Source organism: Cyprinodon variegatus, unplaced genomic scaffold (assembly GCF_000732505.1).
Source record: "Cyprinodon variegatus isolate N-32 unplaced genomic scaffold, C_variegatus-1.0 Scaffold175, whole genome shotgun sequence".
Taxonomy (NCBI): Eukaryota; Metazoa; Chordata; class Actinopteri; order Cyprinodontiformes; family Cyprinodontidae; genus Cyprinodon; species Cyprinodon variegatus.
The window spans coordinates 1,185,865-1,198,451 of record NW_015150628.1 but is presented as its reverse complement, the minus strand read 5'-3'; the positions used below and the strand labels follow the sequence as shown (position 1 = coordinate 1,198,451).

At 36.2% G+C, this 12,587-nt stretch overlaps 1 protein-coding gene across 2 annotated transcripts in view; it reads right to left on the bottom strand.

Moving 5' to 3' along the window:
• Positions 1–12,587, bottom strand: part of LOC107087158 (protein shisa-9-like) — a 134,572-nt gene that overhangs the window by 29,775 nt on the left and 92,210 nt on the right. The window lies entirely within an intron of this gene.

The following is a 12,587-nucleotide window of genomic DNA, read 5'->3' as shown; positions in this document are numbered from 1 at the left end:
TTTATTCGTTCATTCTAAAATCTTTATAAATTGTACTCATATTTGCCGTCTTATTGTCGCTTACCTAGTAGCAGCAGTCTCAGCAGAGAAACCCAGACATCCCACTATCTAGACACCACCTCATGTTCCTCTGGTGAAACCACAAAACATTGCAAGGGCAGATGAGAGACATAGTTGGCCCAGGGTTTCCTAGACTGCTGCTTGAGCCTTGTTCCAATACACTAAGCCTGGAAGGTCTCCAGAGGTAGGTATCCAGGGGGCATCAACAACAAAGGCCCTAGAAAATTCACTCAACTCCTCTTGATATGGAGGAGCAGGGGTTCTGCTCCGAGCCTCACCTGGATGACCGTGTTCCTCCACCCTGCGGAGGACGGTAATTTCAGACGCTTGTATCCAAGATCTTGTTAGGTCATATGTGTATGCATTTGGGTTTGTTTGTGACCCAAATTACATGACTATACAGTTTGGATAGGGAGGTAGATGGATAATTAAGAGGTTTGATTAAAATAAGTATTGATATTTTAAAAATACCACGTCATATTGCTTTCTTAGCATATAAAGTATGAACAAAAGAGGAAAAGGAGACCTTGATTCGTCACATATCATGTTGTGCTAATTGGAGCGCTAAAAAAAGTAATGTGTCTGTCAGCATTACAACCCTCTCTCAGACTGGTTTTAACTCTTTTACAGGATCATCAACAGTGCAAATTTAATTAGCTGCAGGTTGATTAATGAAAGGATAGCTTCATCTGTGGTTCATTAGCAGTTTATTATTTTTTAGGAATGATGGCTTCTTAATGAGAAGAGATTTGTCATTTTAGAAAGAGGAATTTTAAATCTGCATATTTCTTAATGAAATGAGGTCCATAAATGTTTGTGAAGCCAATCTCCTTCTAAAAACTACTCCCAGATGAAGGGTAAAATGACTACAGACATGGTCAAGGACAGGGGAAAAAAAAGATACATGTGATTTGCCAGGTTGTGTGACAGGAGCATCGCACATTAACTTAATTATTTATGTATGCATGCAAAGTAAAGGAAAGGGCAGGGGCTACGCATATTAGCTGCACTGTGAAATATTAGAGGAAAGACCTTTGATGCACCAAAGGGGACGCAATAAAAGAAGAACGGGTGGAGGAAGATAAGAAGTGGAGGAGAAGAAAGAGCCCGGATGACTCAAAGGGAAAAGGTTTAGGAAGGAAATTGAAAAAGGAGGGGAAAAAAATGCCATGACCTAATAAGTTTTTAGTCCTGATCTTAAAGATTTTGAAAGAAATAAGTAGGATTCTTGGTTCCAGGGCTTGATTTGAAAGGGATACAAATAAGAAAGCAGCATTTGTGTGTGCGTGTAAGGATGCTACACATGCTAAAAGACATTATTACACTAGAGTAATCTTCTGGTTTCTCTAATTTGATGTGGAATAGATAAAGACAGCAGTAGTTCCATGAGTGGGTTTTCCTGTGTATGTTGGTTAACAATGAGCTGAATGATCTATTTCTAAAACTTCCCCCACTTCACCGACACACTCACCACACAAACGGAGGTTGTGATTATAATGAGTCACTACGGCATTTTCTAGAAATCGACAAGGAGACCAAAATATACATTCTGAAAATTCTTGGAATGAATAATCAAAACATTTTTTTTTTTGTTTGAATATCTCTAAAATATACATAACAATGACATACTTTTTCTGTTGTACTGCCAATGATACATTTTTGACAGTCAACGACTGTAGGAAACGTCTTTAATGGACCCTGAATTAAATCAAGTTTTAAAATTTTAAACACTTTTCAAGAGAAAAAGAAGTAAAAAGTAGGAATCATCTATTTTTTCCACCAATAATATAAATAATCCCAATTTGCTTTTTAAATACTCCAACCCTGTTCAATTATACTGGTTTGTTCTGTAGTGCTAATTCAGAGGCCTACAGAATTGTTTTACCATTCCTTGAAGTTTTTTTTTTGGTCATGCTACAACCACAACCTTCAATGTACTGTGTTTAGATTTAATTTGAGAGAACAAAAAGTAGGACGGATTACCAAAGTAAAAGGAAAGTGATACATTGTTTCTGCTCCTTTTAGTTAAACATCCATAAAAAAAAAACAAAAAAAACAGTTGTTAGAAATTGAGGTAAAGAGTCCTTCGATTACTGAGAGAAGTAGCCGCATATTATGATTCTGAGTACAAATCTTGCTGTTCCATGAAGGCCTCAGGTATTTTTTAGAGAACATATTGAAAAGAAAGGAACATAGCCGGCTGGTTCTATGTTCCATTTTAAAAGCAGTGCTGTTGGTGGTTCCTAGGACTCAACATAATGACTATGGGAGACAGAGTCTCTTCAGCTGCAGTCCTTTAACTCTGCAAAGGTTTCATGCTTTCTATAAATTTTGCCAGAACTCTTAGGACATTAAAAACTTTTTAACAAAAACAATCACTTAACACAGCTTTTAAATTGTAAAGCAGTTTGTTTTTAAAGGAGAAGTCCAGTCATATTCAGAATTCAAACTTCTGAAAGTACTTTAAATATAGAATTATTACGTAACTGTTCAATAAATAATAAGTGTTTTTAATTAAGAGTAATTTCCTTTGAATGTGCATTACTGAGGCATCCATGTTTGTCAAAGAACACAACTGCCACCTACCGTTTTGTGATGTCATAATGCAGTATCGGCTGTTGAGCAAGTTCTAATGCTGCATCTGGTGTTTGTCACAAAGCCCCAATAACCAAAGCAACAAGAAAAAAATCCTCCTTGAAAAGGTGGCCAAAAAAGAAAATTTTTTTCCCCTAATTTTTTTTACTAATTAATGCTAAATTAAATAAATCACCGCTAACTTATTAGTTTTAGGTATAGATAATAATCCATTGATTATTCCTGCTGACCGGACTTTTCTTTAAAAATACTCTATAAATATAAATTTTATTAATCGGTTTGATGTATTATCCAAAATCGTAATAGAATAATGTAACTACATACATCCTAAGAAATGTCTGTCCATCTAACTTTACTGTCCATGTCACCTGGCCAACTTAAAATTTGACGTTCCAATAAAAAAAAACAAAAAAAAAAACAATAATTTCCCTTTACCTGGAATTAAAAATCCCTTATCATGGAAAAAATCAACTGAAAAATTTAGTTTTTAAGTAAATATCTATTTTAAGTTAAAGGTTATGGCGTCATATTATAGTGGTTTATCCTTTCACAGACTGTAACTCATGTAAATGTGACCACACTACCTGACAAATTCAAAAGTAGGTGCTGTCAGCACTGCAAGACCATGAGCAAGGTTGCTGTTACCATAAATTCAGTCTACTTAGTTTGAGAAAAGAAACATTTAAGATGGGCAGACATTTCATTGAAAGAAATGTCTCATGTATCATATGGAAATGATTTTTAACAACTCTGAGGCATTTTGGTTTCTTTAGCTTGATAAAAACTGTAACAGCATTCAAATATTGATTTGTACAATTTTAAAACCCGAAGGTCCAGCTCTAAGTTATCTTGAATAATAAATCCTGTGTTGATGGTCAAAAAATATAGTTAGAACCAAGAAATTAATACAGTTTTAAATTTTTTTCACTACTTTATTCTAAAGTAAATTTATACTTATATGTAATCGGTAAAAATACAGATTTTTTCCACAAAATTAAGTTGGAACAAGGCATTAACATTGTATCTGATCTGTTATAAGTTATAGTTTTACTTTGTATGAATGCAGTTTCTTTGTCTGAAGGTAAAAAAAACCAAAACATATTTTTCTTTTTAATTGAAATAAAATATAAAATAAATATAATTACACTTAAAAACAATTAAGTGTTATAAATTACAGCAATTGTTTTAAAATTGATCCTAAATTTTTTTTTCAGTGTAGTGAGGCAAAGGAAGCAATAATTATAGAGGCAGCCAGGAGGCCAAGGACAACTTTAGTTAATGTACAGAGATCCACCCCTTAATCTGTAAAACCTGTTGACTGTACAACTGTTGCCAGGCGCTCGTCCAAATTTAGCATCTGTTGAAGTCAGCAAGTTGCAAAATTTTGCTTTTTAAAGGCAGCACGAGTTCTTTTGAAAGTTTGTTGGACAACAAACATGAGATAGAAGGGACTTACATAAAATAAAATGAAGATAAACATTAAAGCCTACACGTAAAATGTATGCAACAATGTAGGAGTCGATGGGGAACTGGCTTGAGCTACATATATGGCAATCCTGCAAGAAAAGCTGTTAGAGACAGAGGATGACTCCATCCTGCAAGGACATTTTTATGTATTCAAAATAGATCAATAAATAAAAAATCTAAATTCAGTGCTTCTCCTACATAAACCTTTAAAATATATCCTACTTACAAATAACATGTAACATTTTGTACAGTCCCACTGCAGGTTTCAGAAACTAGAACCAACACAGCAGATGCGTATTTATACTTTCACTGTATACATCAGGCAACATAAGAAGCACAGAAGAAGATTAAAGCTATACTTTTAGATATTACACCAGCTTTATTTTCAAGGCACTACAGTTACGATTAAAAAAAGCATGTTCAATCAATGAAACAATCATTTGAATAGCCAAACTAAGATAGACTTATGAATAATTAGTCACAAATCCAGCAGAAACCAACAAGGAGAGGTGGGAGCAGGATTATAGGGTAAAATATCATTTGGAGATACACTGTACTAAACACAGCTATTATAAACATTTTATTATATAAGGGCTGCTACCACACACAAAGGCAACAACTAAAACCTTGTTGGTGCTTTTTGCAGCAGACCTTTATACTTATTTCATTGGTTATACTGTATGCACTGATCTCCATTTATTCCCTGGTTTTCTGAAAGGCTGAAAAAACTGAAGTCACCTGCCATCTTTGTACTCCCCACTCTCACGGTGTTGTGCCATAAAAATGCCTGTAATGTAATGTAATCAGCAAAACAATGTAATCAATACGTGTATGTTACATGTACATCATCATTTTACTTAAACAAACCAAAAACCCCAAAAAACAATGTAATCAATACATGAATATCATCAATTTAGCACTTTTGGCACATCATCAGATAGCATGTCTGTGTGTGTAATATTCTTAATATCTGACTACAGTATTTTATGCTCCATTAACACACTAATTTGGTTGTGATGGATTTGTATAATATGTCATATTACATGATTTATAGACTTTATAGACTTCATACTGAATATGAAATGTGATGCTGTAGCGCACGTATTGTTAACATTCTGACCGCTCTAACTAGGGAGGGCAAATATGGCGACTGGTGACTTCACAGCACAGTATACTACAAACGGCCTATCAGCAATCCAGTGAATAAATAGAGATCAGAGGTCCTATGTAACGCTAACCACTCATATACATTCATTGCTGTTTTGATCTCTCTATGTATAGGTGTTGTTGTTATTAGGCTATTTTCCATCACTCTAGAGAAAATATTTATATAATACAGGAGTATCGAAGGCAATTTCTTAAGCTGAAATGTGGAGGTATGGGCTTTGTTTGTGTGCATGTGTGAAAATGACCTCATCGCTGACTTCATGTAACTTCATAAAACATCTGCAGCCAGCATTGTCCTTCACTAAATGGCTCCCATTACAACACTTGGCAAGGGGCAACCAATTAAGAATATTAACTGTGTACCTATGATTTGGTTCAGGTGTCACAGCCTCTTAGAAATGTCAGTGCCATAAGTGGGAAAAAAAATGGTGCATGACGTGTTCCCTATCTCTCAGTGCTGAATCACACAGAACTCTGTGAAATCTTCCACAGATGAGACCCTGAAAAAGAGTAAAAGCATTTTAGTTACCTTCCCATCTTTTAGAGTTTTAACACCTGGGGTCTGATCTCTGGAAGGTTTGCACCTCTTAAAACACGTGCAGATGTGTATGTCCTCACAGAGCAGATATTCCAAAAGTGATTTACATTTGCAATTAGCAAACAGTGACTGCAAACGTTTTTTTTTTTTACATGTATGCTTTCTTTACTATGCAGATCATATTCTAATGACACAACTGTGCAGTTTTAATGGATAGACGTTACAGAAATGTAATAATTTGCCAAGTGCAGAGCTGTTTTCCAAATTTAGAAATCAAATGTGACTGCAGTTTCTGCTGCCTATCAGAAAGTCAGGTGCAAACTGACACACAGAAATATCTGCGGTCACTGTTGCTACAAAAGACATTGGTAGAGTGCACACGGAACATATTTGGACTGTCAAAAAAACCCGAACAAACTATACAATACAATAATATTATTAATAAAGAAATAATGTCCATACAGGTGGGAACATTATAATGCATTGGGACAGCAGACATGTTTATACAATTAAACCAAAATAAAAAAGAAAAAGCTTAACCAAAATACTGTGCCTACAAGTTTATATAAAAACAAAATTATATAAATAGAGCCTAAAAGGAGACAGGGCGGGGTTAAAGCCAGGCATACACTGTACAATTTGATGTCCCTTTCGGGCCGATTCTCCAGTCGTGTAAGAACTTTTACGATCGGGCCGATTTCAGCCTCATGGTGCGGCATTGCGTTGTGCAGTATACAGGGGTTAACGAGGCACAATTAGCCTCTAATGACCACCTCCCGATCAGGAATCGTAAGGTTGGGAGAAAATCAAAATTTTTGAAATTCAGCCGGCCCCTCGTAAAGGTGTTCATGGGCAAATCCTGTTTTTGAAGCAGAGTTACGAGCGTCTAAGAGCCGATTTACCATAACCTCACGCACTGCTCATGTGCAAAAACAAGGGAGTTCTTCATCTTCTTCTAGATTGACGTGTCCAACAGGCACCATTTCTCAGCGCTGTGCCCGACGTGTGGTTTTTGGACATGTAGTGTGAGCATGAGGGCGTTGGGCCGTACAGTTTGAGCTGTAGCTCATACAACGATTGAAAATATCGCACAGAGAATGTCCGGCCTAAGAGGGGTAGGCTCTTGAGAAGAGCTGCTAGAGATAAATCCAGCTGTTTAGAGGGTAGTCTGCTCTAATGTTCATCAGATAGATACAACTCCCTCATGTTTTATGCTATTCTTTTTATTTAACTTTAGGTTTTTTTCATTTCTTTTATTGATAACACTTTAAGATGCATTAAGTATTTTAGGTGCACTATATTTTATAATTTAGATGATTTCTTTAATAACTATCATTATTACGTCCGATGACTCGGATTTGAACCTATTTTCTCTTTAAAGGCCAGTCTCAAACTGCCCGTAGAACACACAGTCAGCTCATTTGAACTAACCTGGTACTCTCCTGTTGACTGTGTATTAATGCTCACAGTCCTTCTGACACATACAGCTGCTTCCCCCCATTCTTCCTTCTCTTTGCTCCATAAAGCATGGATCTCTTGCTACTGTGCTCACACACCATGTCTAACAGTGATCGATGCAGCTCACCATGCACTCTCCAACCAAACGTACACTGCAGGTGGATGGGGCTACACTGACCTTCAAATCACCTTGTATTTCAACCTGCACCACCACGTTCCAACCTTCCTGTTTATGTCTCCATGTTTGTATTTTTTGAATGATATGTAAATGGACCGGTGGTTCTAAGGCCACCTGGTAAAGAATTAGTCAGTCAGGAAGTGGTTGTGAGGTAATCCTGAGCCCTGCACAAACTGTTACGGTAATTGGCTGCTAAGGTGTTCTGTAGGAAAGGGGAGGAGCAAAGTGTAGATTGATGTTGAGCTGGGAGGGAATTATATAATAAAGTAGTAAACAACTCATGAAGCAGTGCAACTTAGTAGGATGTGACAGTTGGATGGAAGATGGAGAGATGGTGAGGAGCTCTGCACTGAGGAGGAACAGAGGGAACAGATGGCTTGGAAAAAAATCAGCTGACGTGAGGGTGACAAAGGAACAACAACTTATCTTACAGCAAAAATAATCTGTTCCTTTTTAGATGTTTTTTATGCACTTTATTATTCTGTTTTATCATCTTCCCATTGGTTCATAAAGCTGGACAGAAGTTATTGTGAATCTTGCCCTCCAAACCATTTGCCTTGCTAATTAATTTCCCTACAATCTCGTTATTTACTAATCTGCTCATGTTGCCCATCAGATTCTCATCTTGGGTCTCCCTTCCCCCTGCTTCTCCTGCAATATTTTTCTCAGCCCTCCCTCTTTGCTCCCCCAAGGCTGTGATTTGTGGCTCTGTCATGCTCCTGCAGCTGGATCTCCTGTCTGTCTCCCTTAGAGAGGAAGAGGAAGAAGACAGCGATAGGCAAGGAGAGTGGGCATTAGAGCAAGTAAAGGTCTGGCTCTGAATAATTACACATCCCCCCTGTCCATGTGCTGTCATCTTTTAGGTAGTGTGAAATGTAGGCCGCAACACTAAAAATATTACAGACCACTGACACGGTTGGCTCTTATTTTTTTCTGTGTAACTTTCTCATTTATTAAAAAGTCCTAGAGCTCCTCTATATTTAAAAGCCCTGCTGTCACATTTTTGGGTATCTCTGTACAGTAGACATAAAACCGTTTGTATGCTAATGGTTTGATTCATTCCATTGAACTTCATTTTTTTACAGCCTTAAAAATTTATAGATTTTGTTAGAATAAACCAACAGAAGCAGCGGAGGAAAATATAACAGGACTGTTCTAAATTTCATAGTGGCATTTATTTTGTTCTTGGTCCGAGAGGACAAGTTAAAACAAGTATTTTTATTTTGGGATTTAGAAAAAAAGTTTAAACTTTTAGAGTTTTTGTTGTATTTTAATTCAATTTTATGAATGCTACAGTTTGTTTCGTGTATTTAGTTAAAAATAAAATGTAGCTAAATCACAAAACTTCTGAAATCTTTTCAGATTTCCATAGGTTTCAATTGTAAATTTAATGTAATTAGTTTTTAATGGAATAAAACAAAACATAAAGTTGTGCACGATTAAAATCTGAAATCTTAAGCGTGCATCTGAATTTATTCCCCCTGATTAAATTACCAGAACTACCTCTACGTGCAGTTAGAACTGCAGGAGGTATCTGGTAGCTTTGCAGATTTAAAGACTGAATTCCTGGTCCCCTTTTGTATTGAAATATAATTAAGACTCTATCTGATTACATATAAAGCTTCTATAATTAGCAATTTTCAACTCTAGCAAAAGATTCTCATCCAGCTTTAGGACTAGACTTTAAGTAAGTGATTCTTCTGGCTGCACATATGTGTGCATTATCTCATTTAAAAAAGACTGCTTAATAGAATATTTGGCAGACTGGGTGCTATGTTTTAACTCAAATAGCCAGCCATATGGTTTGTCACTATTGTCACTTACTGGTCGTTATGCCCACATCAGATATAGATCAGAAAGCTCTGGGAGTGTGGTGGTGCTACCATGGGGGGAAAATATTGGAAAGCAAAGAGGCTACTGGGGAAAATAAGGGTTAATTGCAATCTATTTCATAATGGAAATTCCCAACACTAATATTTTTTTTCATATATACTGCAGCCCAATCTGTAGTACAACATGAGTTGGACTTTTGCGTGATGCGGCCATAGACATAGATGATGTAATAGTAAAATAATTCCTCATCTTCTTCCTGTGTCCTCCACTTTCCAATGACAGTCTGGTATTCCAGCTGAGTGATTCAGCTTTCCTTTGCTATGTAAACTACATATATGCCCATCTGCAACTGAACCTTTACTACCTTGACTCAAACATAACATCAACTAATATCAGGGGGGATTTTTTTACTGACCTCAGGATTCTGGATGCTTGAAACTAAAGTGATTTTTAAATTCTATTCCTAGAGAGTAATATGATTCTTAAATACAAATAACATCACATAAAAGTACTTTTTTTTTTACTTCACTTTACCTACACAACAACATTGGACAATCTGACTGATGGCCTTTATTTATGAGAGATTTCAAATGTTTAGCACCATTAACAAGTTAGCTACAGGCCAGTAGCTAATTTTATAAAGTCGTATTCTTATTTCATGCCATTCTACTTCCATTTTTTACCTGTAGACAATTATTTCCAGCCATGATGATATAGGACAGCATGTATTGTTATTATTTTGATTCAAACCTATACAACATTTAAAGTCTCCATATTACACACCATGTTCGATTTGACATTTTTAAGATTATAATCCTGGTCAAATTAAACATAAGATGACACATTGCTAATAGACATTTATTGGTTACAAATATCGCATTTCTGTGCAACCCAGTATGAGTAGATCATAGGAATAAGTTTAAATGGTTAGTTGTTATGAAATCACTTGTGAGTGAGAGCTAGTATAAGGTAAATGGGTCAGATATAAACTAACTAGTAACCTGACTTCCTGATTCCTGGGATCTAAATATGATGCCACACCAAGGCCTGCTTATATCAAGATTAAACAGACAACTAACCATTTATTTGAACTAAAACAGGTCTACATTTAAAGTGACCTATTAATTGAAGAAACTACAGCATCAAAACAGATACTCCATAGATGAGCTGATGATTTTTTTTTTTTACCATGTTTATACAAATTTTATACCACTTATATGTATTCATTTAAAGATATTTTATGACAAAAGCAGAGGTGTGATTACCCAGCCAAAGCTTGGCACATTTCCTGCATGGTTAACCGGTGAAATATTTCATTGATCCATACGTGAGAAATAAACCTTCAAACCAAGGATATTTAATTTACAAACCAATGAACCAGCGACACGAACTACACAAGCTGACCATCGCTGACCCTGTTAAAGCTTCTTTTGTTTTTAGCCATCATGATCTGTGTACATTCTGTTCCTTTACTTTCATTAAAATGACTCGCCTGTGCTACCGACAGCTTCTCAGCAAGGTTAAGTGATTGGTTTGGAAAAAAAATCAATGACTCTTTATTCCTTTTATGTGAACACCATTCCGATTCATTTTTGTTGAAACAGAGCAGCATCACTCACAGCTTCCTAAACAGCTACGTGTCCATAAAGCAAGGTTGTGACTGTACAAACCAAGGTCGGTTTTTTGATATTTTCAGCAAGTGATTCAGCGTGTTGCTAATGTAGATGGACTGGATGAAGTGTGCCACCTCAGGGTCTGTTATAAAACACACTCTAATCCCAAACAAACTCTGTTTATAAGAATCACAATAGGGTTAATACTTTTATTTGTGTCAGTCTTGCAATTATTTGGCAAATCACACTCCCCAAACAGGTGGCTTTCTAAGGCATCAGTGTCCTCATAATTTGGTTTTGCAGAATCAGATACAACACTAGCATTAGTAAAAGCTGTGTTCTTCCTTTAAAGCTTCACGCTTTCCTTTTATTAGTAAGCCATCATTATGGTGATCCAGCACCAGTGTTCTACTTCACTGGTCTCACACAGGATGGATGAGAACAAAGATCAAACTGCTTTAAAACATGGAAATAGGATTCAAATACGTTGTTACTGTTTATGTGGCTTAATTTGCAAAGAGCTCATAAAGTAAAACCAGGGAATTGATTATTTATCCAAATCACATGACCAAACACTGCAGTGGCCAATGGTTCTCCATACTCCGGTCACACCTAAAGCTTATACTTAAATTTAATGGACCAAGACCAAAGGGAATGGGCAGAAAATGTGGGAAAACTGAAAATGCCATTACTTGTTTTGTTAGCAGGAAAAGAGTAGTGAGCATACCCTTCAGCAAGGACTCTCTCAATGAAAGTTTGCAGGTTCTATTGTTTTGATCTAATATGATCCAGCTGGAACAAAGTTTTTTTTTAAATTGATGGAGGATAGCTTCTTAGTCATTTATTTCATCTGAAACAATGAGGGACATTTGAGGTCACATCATCTGACAATGATTTTACTGATTTCCAAAACTTTAAAGTTTTTTTTAAAGCTTTTTCCAGTTGAGTGAAAATAAAACACAGATTTGGATTTTGTAACCATCAAAGTACGCTTGTTTAATACAGTTTCAAATGCAGTCCAACGAGCAGAAGAGTTGGCGCATCTAGCCCACATTTATTTCACAAACAGATTAGGACTGATTAGAACCAGGAGTTAACCTTACTACTGATTCTAAACATTTTGACTGGTTTATGCTTATTTACTATGGAAAAAGTAAAATAAAAATCATGTTCTGTATCAGTAACGGGATCGTTAACGTGATTGGTAATTGCGTTACGTTACTTTCACTCAAATCTGCAACTCAATCAATCAAAGGGACTTTCCATAGGTCTGCTGTGGGGCGAGATTTTTATTGAAGGGAGAAGCAGAGAGGTAAGATAGGGATAGGTAATGCTGACTGGCTGAGGAGCTGCATCGTGGGCGTGTGTTTAGCAAACAGACTGAGAAGAGAGACAATGGAACAGAGCCACTGATTTGATGACCATGCTACTAAAAAAAGCGCTTGCTGAAGTTAAAGGATACATTTTCCTGTGATTTGCTCATTATGTGCAAAGAAAATACTTTATATATGTCAGTTAGAAGGGAAGAAACTCCTCACATCATCTCATCATCATCAATTCTCTTAAAGCTACAGTGTGTAATAATTACAGGGATATACAGTCAGAAATGTAATATATTATACATAACTATGTTATTTATCATCTTCTACGAGCTCAGCCTCTTAACCTTAATATTTGC